The sequence below is a fragment of the Triticum dicoccoides genome, chromosome 4A (genome assembly GCF_002162155.2).
Source record: "Triticum dicoccoides isolate Atlit2015 ecotype Zavitan chromosome 4A, WEW_v2.0, whole genome shotgun sequence".
Classification (NCBI taxonomy): domain Eukaryota; kingdom Viridiplantae; phylum Streptophyta; class Magnoliopsida; order Poales; family Poaceae; genus Triticum; species Triticum dicoccoides.
In genome coordinates this window covers 60041037-60051005 of record NC_041386.1, presented here as the reverse complement: position 1 = coordinate 60051005, position 9969 = coordinate 60041037, and positions in this window count along the sequence as shown.

The window sequence follows — 9969 nt, the reverse complement described above, 5'->3', positions numbered from 1 at the left end:
CAACATGAGTGTTGTGTGAATTTTTGTGATTTTTTGGGGTTCGTTTGGACATTTTTATGCATTAATTGAGTTTTCAATGCATTTATGTGCATAATTCAAATTTGAACTACATGCACATGCTCCAGTGCATATAAATTGGTTGAAAAATCAAATCTGTGTCCTTGGGTGCATGCTTAGGTCCCATGCAAGAAATGGACATGAATTTCCAACACCAGGGCACCGTTGATTGCCGGCAAAACATTGAGATGCCTGGTTTTTAAATTCTAGTAAATCCAAAATTCTGTTAACCATTCATGTGACGCCACATGTATTGTTTTTTAATGTCTGTAGGAGGTGCCGTGCAGCCAGCTGCTTGACCTTGACTGAACGGGAGGCGTGCGAGCGCCATCCGATGCGCAGGCTGACCGAGAGGCATGCAAGCTGTCCTCGAGTGCGCAGGCTCATTGGGAAGTGTGCGAGTTGTACGCTGCGTAGGCTCACTGGGAAGCGAGCCCTTTGATTTCCATGGCCACCCGCCTTGCTCGCGTCCTCTCCATTAATGGCGCCCAAGCCGTAGTTTAATTCGCCTTCTAAATATAAAACACTCATCGCAAACATTTTAGTTAGAACATCCGTATGCAAACCGACGGCTTCCCCAGGAAGCCAAGAGAAAATGTGCCGAGTAGGATTTCTGCAGCTCTTGATTGCAAATGATTTAGATAGAACACCCGTATGCAAAGTGAGAGCAGTGCAGTTTAATGTGCAGGATTTGGTAGGATTTGGTAAGATTTGCATCCCTTCAACGCAAAAGGTTGTTCTGGATGACCCGTGTGCAACCACGTACAAACAATTCGGTAATATTTGCATGTGTCAGATTGGGTATGTTGCCATTTGTCAAACTGGAAAGATTTACATTTGTTGATCTAGTAATGTTGCCATTTGTCAATCCTTGTAACACTGCAATTTGTCAAAATATGCAGCTAGAAATCATTAGCACTATGTAATTTTTGCAACTAAAATTTAGTAATTAAGCATAGATTTCATTCATAGATTATGCAGTCGTTCTTACTTTATACAAACAGTTCAACTCGACAGCTGAACCGACCAAACTTCTCCCCAATTGTTGCCAACCACGTACTGAAATAGCTAGTTCAACTATATATACTAGCTAATTTTAAGTACGTTGTACAGTTCGACCACACATCTATAGTCAGATGAACTGAACAAAATAGCCCCTAAATACTACCACTACCACGGAGGGGCTTTGTGCTACTTTTGTCAGCCTCTAATCTGCCGAACGCGCTCATTAAGAGGCAGAGGAGGAGGATCCTACCGACGAGCTGGACAAATGCAATATGGTGCCCGCCGCTGCTGCACGTTCAGCGACGCTCGCTAGCTCGAACGCCCACTGCCGCTCCAGACGATCCCTCTCGAAGTTGTTGGACTGCTTGTAGATCTCCTAATTCCTTGCCTCTATGTCGGCGTGTGCTGCGGCCACAGCGGCGGCAAGGATCTTTGCGTGCTCGATGAGGCGCTCCTCCTCCCCCCACATGAACTCGATGTAGCGCGCAAGGTCGCTGATGCACGTGTGGGCCTCCACCTCCACCCCCTCCTTCGAGCGGCAGTGGCGGAGCGGGTGATGATCCCGGCGGTCGACGGTGGGCTGGCGGCCACGACCACCACCTCCCGCCTTCGGGCCGCGGTGGTGGAGCGGGTGATGGCCACGGTGGCCGGCAGTGGGGTGGCGGCCACGATGGCCACCTTCCGCCTTCGGGCCACGGCGGCAGAGCGGGAGATGGCCCTAGCTTTCGATGGTGGAGTGGCAGCAACGAAGGCCGGCAACAGCTGCCGGCGGGCAGCGGCGGCAGAGTGTGTGGTGGGTGTTCCACGCACACCCAACAGGTACGCCACGGGCACTACACTACACCGGGGACTGCGCCGCTGCCGCGGTGTAGCCTCCTAGATGGAGTTGTCCTCTGATGACGGCGGAGTGTCTGAGCGACAACGACGAACCGGTGCCATTGGCGATTGTGGGAGAAGCAGACGAGATAAGCTACAGGGAGGGAGGGGAAAATGCGACGCGGGACTCGCCAGCCGTGAGGATTTTTATAGCAGGCCGGTAAGCATTGGAATTTTGGGGGATTTCACTGAGTTGGGAGGGAAGCTTGTGTGGGAACCTACGAGGTTGCGTGGGAATGGGCTCACTAACGATTCATTGGTGCCACCGTTTGGCCAAAAGAACGCCCCCGCGTGCTGTGCAAGCTTGCGCTGTAAGCCGTCTGCGGCATCGGGGTGATAAGACGTGCGAGAGAAGGACGACAGGACATGTACACATACAATTAATAAAAACGTTTGCGATTTAATTACCTACTATACCCTCGTCCTGGTTTATAAGTAGGATTTAACTAATAAAATACGAATGCATCTCGCCATAGATTATATCGTTGGAGTCGTATTTGAACATAGTTTCCAGCTATACAATTTTTGTAACATGCATTAACACGTTTTTGGTTAAATTTAAGGTTATACACCAGCAAGCGTTTGCCCGCAACACACACGGCTTATTCCATCACAAACAGCTCTGGTGGATCAACTGTGTGCCACATATCGCACACGCAACTCTAATTTGGTTCGTGCTCGATGTCTTCGACATCGCTCGCACAGTTTGTCTTATTTGCCACGTATCACTGTGCCGTCCTCTGCTCGCATCCCTCGGTAAGCTCTGCTCGCCGTTAGGCGCCACAGCGCACTGTGCTCATCGTTAGGCGCCGCGGCACGCTCTGTCGCGTCCCTTGGCACGCTCTGCTCGCGTCCGTCGGCGCGCTCGGCTTGTGGACATCTTTTCCTTGAGGCAACCGCGGAGCGCTCTGCTCGCGTCCCTCCGCGCGCACTCTGCCAGTGGTTGTGCATGCGCACGATCACGTCGGGGGCCCCATATGCATGTGGTTGCGCCGCGCGCGTTGCCACGCGATGCAGCTACGTGCGGCACGATGGAGTTACACACTGCAAATTAGAACTGCCATCAGGGCCTGCCAATATTCCTGGCCGTCCGGCTTCCCCTTTAATTCCCGCGGCCATTATAACCTTAGTCTCTTCAACCTTTCGATCGCGCCCCACAACACAACAAGCACACCCATGACGACACATAGAGAGGGGATGTCCGGAGGCGCTCCAGTGGAGTTTGGCGAGCATAGAGTGGAGACCCATGCGAGGGAGACGGATCTCTCGGTGGTGTACACCATCGACCCGACTGTGGTGGATGATTACATCAACAGCGTTGAGTAGTTGCTTGCTGGAGACAAGTACAGGGTGGTCGACATCGACCTCCAGTGCACCGCCAGTCGTCCCGGCATAGATCAGAAGGTTGCCGTCGCCCAATTGTGTGTGCGCCATCATGTCCTCATCTACCACTACTGCATGGCCACAGAGCCTTGCGACCGTTTCAACAGGTTTGTCAACAACACCGACTACAAGTTTGCCACGGTGGATACCAAAGACGATGTAAAAGCGCTTAGTGTTACGGGCTTGGCCTGCAAGAACCTTGTCGAAATCCGTGACCACTATAGGGTCTGGGGCAGCACGAAGCAGGACTCCCTGGTCGAACTCGCCTCAACCATCATCGAACCCTACTACAAAAAGATGAAGGAGGATGCCCAGAGAACAAGTCCCGTATCCTGGCACACGGACTGGATGCGGCAATTGGATGAACCTCACCTCAGGTTCGCGGCCAAGAGTGTGTACATATGCTACGATATGCACAGGTGGATTGTTGACATGAGGAAGTGCCTCGTTACCCAAATCGACGAGCCTGGATCGAGCCACAAGAAGAGCAAGCGTCACAAGAAGTAGATGATGATCAGATGATTGTTTATGCTAGTTAATCATGCATGTAATATATAGTTTACTTTGGTGTGTGCAAATGCCATGGTTGTAGTAGCCACCTATGTAAGTGGATGTTTAATTTGGTTATGCAAGCATGTCCTTATAAGTGTGTATGTGTATATATGTTGTTGTTCTATATGCAATCCCATCGCACAACACACACGTCTTATTAGCAGCAACTGTCTGTGTTATTATCAGTCTTCACACACATTTCTGATTACAGACCTGTTTGCCGCGTATCACACATATTGTTAAGTTGAACCGTTTGTGTTCTCATGTCTCAACGCAAACAGTTCATTCGAGTGAAGCGCATGCCGTATATCGCACACACCTTTGATCTGGCTGGCCGTTTCTTTTGTGTTGCCTAATCACAAACAGTTCATCCGAGTGAACCGTATGTTGTGTATCGCACATGCCTTCATCTGGCTGCCTGTTTCTTTTGTTCCTCCTCATCGCAAACAGTTCATTGAACTGAACCGTATGCCCTTCATCGCACACGCAACTAAAACCTGAACAGTGTTTGATGCATCCATCATTGCAAACGTTTTACACATTTCTGACGGTTTTCATACAGCATTGTTTGTGATTATTGCATCACACACGGTTTCTCGAAGGGTCTCTGATCGTAGTGTCGTGTTAGCAGCATCCTAAAGTAGCGAACAAGGATGGAAAAATGCAATATAATGGCAAGAGGCATAATGCAAACACATGACATAACAAGTGAAATGAGCATGGTGCAAGAAGCAAAGATATGAAAAGGCACTCAACATGATCATGGCATAAACATATAGGAATGAAATATGCAAAACAATTAGGATAATGCAACAAACACAAGGCAACAACTAAAATAAAAGGAAGGTAACTTGAGCATCGGTCTCGAGGCGTCACACTTTCACAACAGAATTACTTTCCATTGAACATGTACATTGTTTGGCCATTTCACAAATATATATTCAATTATTTCACTAAGTAAATGCCTTCTAAAATGTGCCCAAGAACACATACAACATCAGTTTACATGCCATGAATAACAATTACACTACATTACAGCAACAAATATGCAACATTGTACACACCCTCTTAATCATCAAGTTCACCTTCGCAGCTCAAACTTCCAATGAGCCTCTCACCACCAAGGAAACCTGTAAAAAATAGCATGCTTCTATTACAATATGCTCTCACCACCAAGAAACCTGAAACAAACTTCCTAATAGGTATACTAAAATATCAAGAACAACAAGTGGATTCTATATTATGAAAATATATTTTATGATGAATCGAATGAAACTAATTTTGTGGTGAAGATGTTGATATATCTTCCTATAAACTTGGTCAAATGCAGTTAATTTGGAATGGTAGAAAAAATAAGAATTAAACGAAATGTTCAAGGTGGAGATACTTCCAAAGTTATACTACACTTAACATAATTTAATAAACTATAACCACTACCACTGGATTTCCATAACAGATCCAACATGAAAGAAATGCAAATTTTGATTATTATATTTAGAATTGGATGAGGGGAAACCAATCAAACATAGAACTTATATGATGGTCTATGGCAATCTAATATATTTAGAATTGGATGAGGGGAAACCAATCAAACATAGAACTTATATGATGGTCTATGGCAATCTAATATCTACCAGTAATGCAAGAAATAACAACCAGGCTGGAAGTAATGATGAACAAAAGAGCTATACAGCCAACGATGGTTCGCAGAATATTTCAGGGAAGTATATCAAAACTATTATAAAATAGTTATGACTGAATAAGTACTATAGTGTGAGCATGCAGTAGTGACTGCTATTGTTGATGAAGGTCCTGGAGAATTGGTACACCAGGTTCTTTTGTCTCTAGCATAGTTCTTCGGGTCTCTTTAATTCTTTTAGTGGACTGATTCAGTCATTCAATTGTCATCATCAACCTTCCTCACTGATCAATGGACGCCTAAGCCAGGAAATAATCCCCAAATACAACATGAGTACTAGAAATAGCAAACATCAAGAACTTTGGCACACTGATTAAGAAATGAGAACAAACAACATAATAATACTACATTAGTATATATACTTCACATCAGTAGAGAAATATATCACACAATGAAAATTGTTTCCGCAATACAGAAAGAAAAAAATGCTACTCCGTTCGTTCCAAAATAGATGACTCAACTTTGTATAAAGTTAGTACAAAGTTGAGTCATCTATTTTGGAACGGGGGGAGTAGAACTTAAAGCGACATCCAGTAATACATAAAGTGGATAACTCCCTTTTCCTGATATATCAAGCAACCACATTCCCTTTTATTAGGCAGTAAGAAGAATTACAATTCTACTTTTCGCTTTTGACTTCGGAAAGATACAAAAATGCACATCAGATACAATTTTAGCCCAAGTTCTAAAATCTTACAGTGCCTACAAACGAGAATAACAAAGTATATACAACAAAAACAATGGCATCATTAACAAACATTATACTTGATGTAGAGAACGACAAATATAATTAATTGCATGGATTAAATAATTACTTAATAGTTATTAAGGTAGAAGATGAATCAAAACACATGAACACTAGGAGATGGTCAAATCAAAACACATAGGAAAATAGGTCTATTATATTCAAAACAGCAATTGTTATGCAAAGACTTCAAAAAATAAATTGAGGTTAATATATCAACCTATCACCCAAAAGAGCTAGACCTTTGCCAAACATTATCTCGTCTATCGGCTACAGAACAAAAACCTGAGAAATGACAGTGCTAATCAACAAGGCATGAACTTCAGTACTGAATGAATAACAGAGGTTAGAGATGTTGCAAACATGAGACATGCTAAGATAAGTATGATACTTTTCTAGTTTAAAGAGGAAATTAAAGTACCCAAAGTAGATGACAATTGGTAAATATTCATAGCCATATGTTATACTAATGATCACGGACGGCCAACTCAAATTTTCAATTTATGTTGCGAGTCACTCTTGTTTTTATGCATATGTTGGTTATAGTTTGAGAATGGCCCCCTCTTAGTTGCTTGTCAGGCTCCGCCATTGGCTACGGCTACCTGATTTTCACTGTAATTTTAATCAAACCAAGAAGGCATCAGACAGTTTCTTGACTATAGTGCATAATTTGCTAATAGACTATAAATGCTACAACGAAGGGATTAATATTGGGAAATATTATGTCATGAGTTCTTGAGAGGACAGATACAAAGTCAAGTCGGATCAAGCAAAGGAGGGAGGCAAAGGTTGTAGTGCTCACTGGAGACGTTTGTAGGCAAGGCAGCTGTCATAGTGCATGTCAGACACCACCATCGCGTAACAGAGGAGATCGCTACATGAACTACGACCATGTCGATGACGCGATAGAGGGGGTCGGGGGGCGTCGCCATCCAGCCCAACACACGGGAGCGTACCGAGCTAGGGGGACGCCATCCAAGAGGAGTAGAGGGCGCGAGGGGGAGCGATGTACGACGGAGAGGAGCCGCTGGAGACGCGTCGGAGGCGGACGCTACGCCGCAGCCGAAACCCTAGCCATGTGCTAGGGTCGCGGACGAGCGTCGGAGGCCGGGAGCGGTGATGTCTACTACACAACCTTCTTCTTGTAGACGTTGTTGGGCCTCCAAGTGCAGAGGTTTGTAGGACAGTAGCAAATTTCCCTCAAGTGGATGACCTAAGGTTTATCAATCCATGGGAGGCGTAGGATGAAGATGGTCTCTCTCAAACAACCCTGCAACCAAATAACAAAGAGTCTCTTGTGTGCCCAACACACCCAATACAATGGCAAATTGTATAGGTGCACTAGTTCGGCAAAGAGATGGTGATACAAGTGCAATATGGATGGTAGATATAGGTTTTTGTAATCTGAAAAATATAAAAATAGCAAGGTAACTAATGATAAAAGTGAGCACAAACGGTATTGCAATGAGTTGAAACAAGGCCTAGGGTTCATACTTTCACTAGTGCAAGTTCTCTCAACAATAATAACATAATTGGATCATATAACTATCCCTCAACATGCAACAAAGAGTCACAACAAAGTCACTAATAGCGGAGAACAAACGAAGAGATTATTGTAGGGTACGAAACCACCTCAAAGTTATCCTTTCTGATCGATCTACTCAAGAGTCCGTAGTAAAATAACACGAAGCTATTCTTTTCGTTCGATCTATCCTAGAGTTCGTACTAGAATAACACCTTAAGACAAAAATCAACCAAAATCCTAATGTCACCTAGATACTCCAATGTCACCTCAAGTATCCGTGGGTATGATTATACGATATGCATCACACAATCTCAGATTCATCTATTCAACCAACACAAAGAACTTCAAAGAGTGCCCCAAAGTTTCTACCGGAGAGTCAAGACGAAAACGTGTGCCAACCCCTATGCATAAGTTCACGAGGTCACGGAACTCGCAAGTTGATCACCAAAACATACATTAAGTGGATCATGTGATATCCCATTGTCACCACAGATAAGCACATGCAAGACATACATCAAGTGTTCTCAAAGCCTTAAAGACTCAATCCGATAAGATAACTTCAAAGGGAAAACTCAATCCATTACAAGAGAGTAGAGGGGGAGAAACATCATAAGATCCAACTATAATAGCAAAGCTCGCGATACATCAAGATCATGCGAAATCAAGAACACGAGAGAGAGAGAGAGATCAAACACATAGCTACTGGTGCATACCCTCAGCCCCGAGGGTGAACTACTCCCTCCTCGTCATGGAGAGCGCCGGGATGATGAAGATGGCCACCGGAGAGGGATTCCCCCCTTCGGCAGGGTGCCAGAACAGGTCTAGATTGGTTTTCGGTGGCTACAGAGGATTGCGGCGGCGGAACTCCTGATCTAGGTTATTTTCTGGAGGTTTCTGTATATATAAGAGGTGTTGGCATCGGGGACAAGTCAGGGGGGTCTCTGAGGCGGCCACGAGGTAGGGGGGCGCGCCCAGGGGGGTAGGCGCGCCCCCACCCTCGTGGTGGCCTCGGGACTCTCTGGCCCATCTCCGGTACTCCGTGGGCTTCTTCTGGTCCAAAAATGATCTCCGTGAAATTTCAGGTCAATTGGACTCCGTTTGATTTTCCTTTTCTGCGGTACTCAAAAACAAGGAAAAACAGAAACTGGCACTGGGCTTTAGGTTAATAGGTTAGTCCCAAAAATCATATAAAATAGCATATAAATGCATAGAAAACATCCTAGATGGATAATATAATAGCATGGAACAATCAAAAATTATAGATACGTTGGAGACGTATCAAGCATCCCCAAGCATAATTCTTGCTCGTCCTCGAGTAGGTAAATGATAAAAACAGAATTTTTGATGTGGAATGCTACCTAACACATTTATCAATGTTATTTTCTTTATTGTGGCATCAATGTTCAGATCCGAAAGATTCAAGACAAAAGTTTAATATTGACATAAAAATAATAATACTTCAAGCATACTAACTAAGCAATTATGTCTTCTCAAAATAACATTGGCCAAAGAAAGTTCATCCCTACAAAATCATATAGTTTGGTCATGCTCCATTTTCGTCACACAAGAATGCTCTCATCATGCACAACCCCGATGACAAGCCAAGCAATTGGTTCATACTTTAGTAATCTCAAACTTTTTTCAACTTTCACGCAATACAGGAGCGTGAGCCGTGGATATAACACTATGGGTGGAATAGAGTATAATGATGGGGGTTATATGGAGAAGACAAAAAAGGAGAAAGTCTCAGTTTGACGCGGCTAATCAACGGGATAGGGAGATGCCCATCAATTGATGTCAATGCAAGGAGTAGGGATTGCCACGCAACGGATGCACTAGAGCTATAAATGTATGAAAGCTCAACAAAAGAAACTAAGTGGGTGTGCATCCAACTTGCTTGCTCATGAAGACCTAGGGCATTTAAGGAAGCCCATTGTTGGAATATACAAGCCAAGTTCAATAATGAAAAATTCCTACTTAGTTTATGGAAGTGACAACATAATAAACTCTCTATCATGAAGATCATGGTGCTACTTTGAAGCACAAGTGTGGAAAAAGGATAGTAGCATTGTCCCCTTTTATTTTCTTTTTTTCTTTTTTGGGCCTTCCTTTTTTTGGCATTTCTCT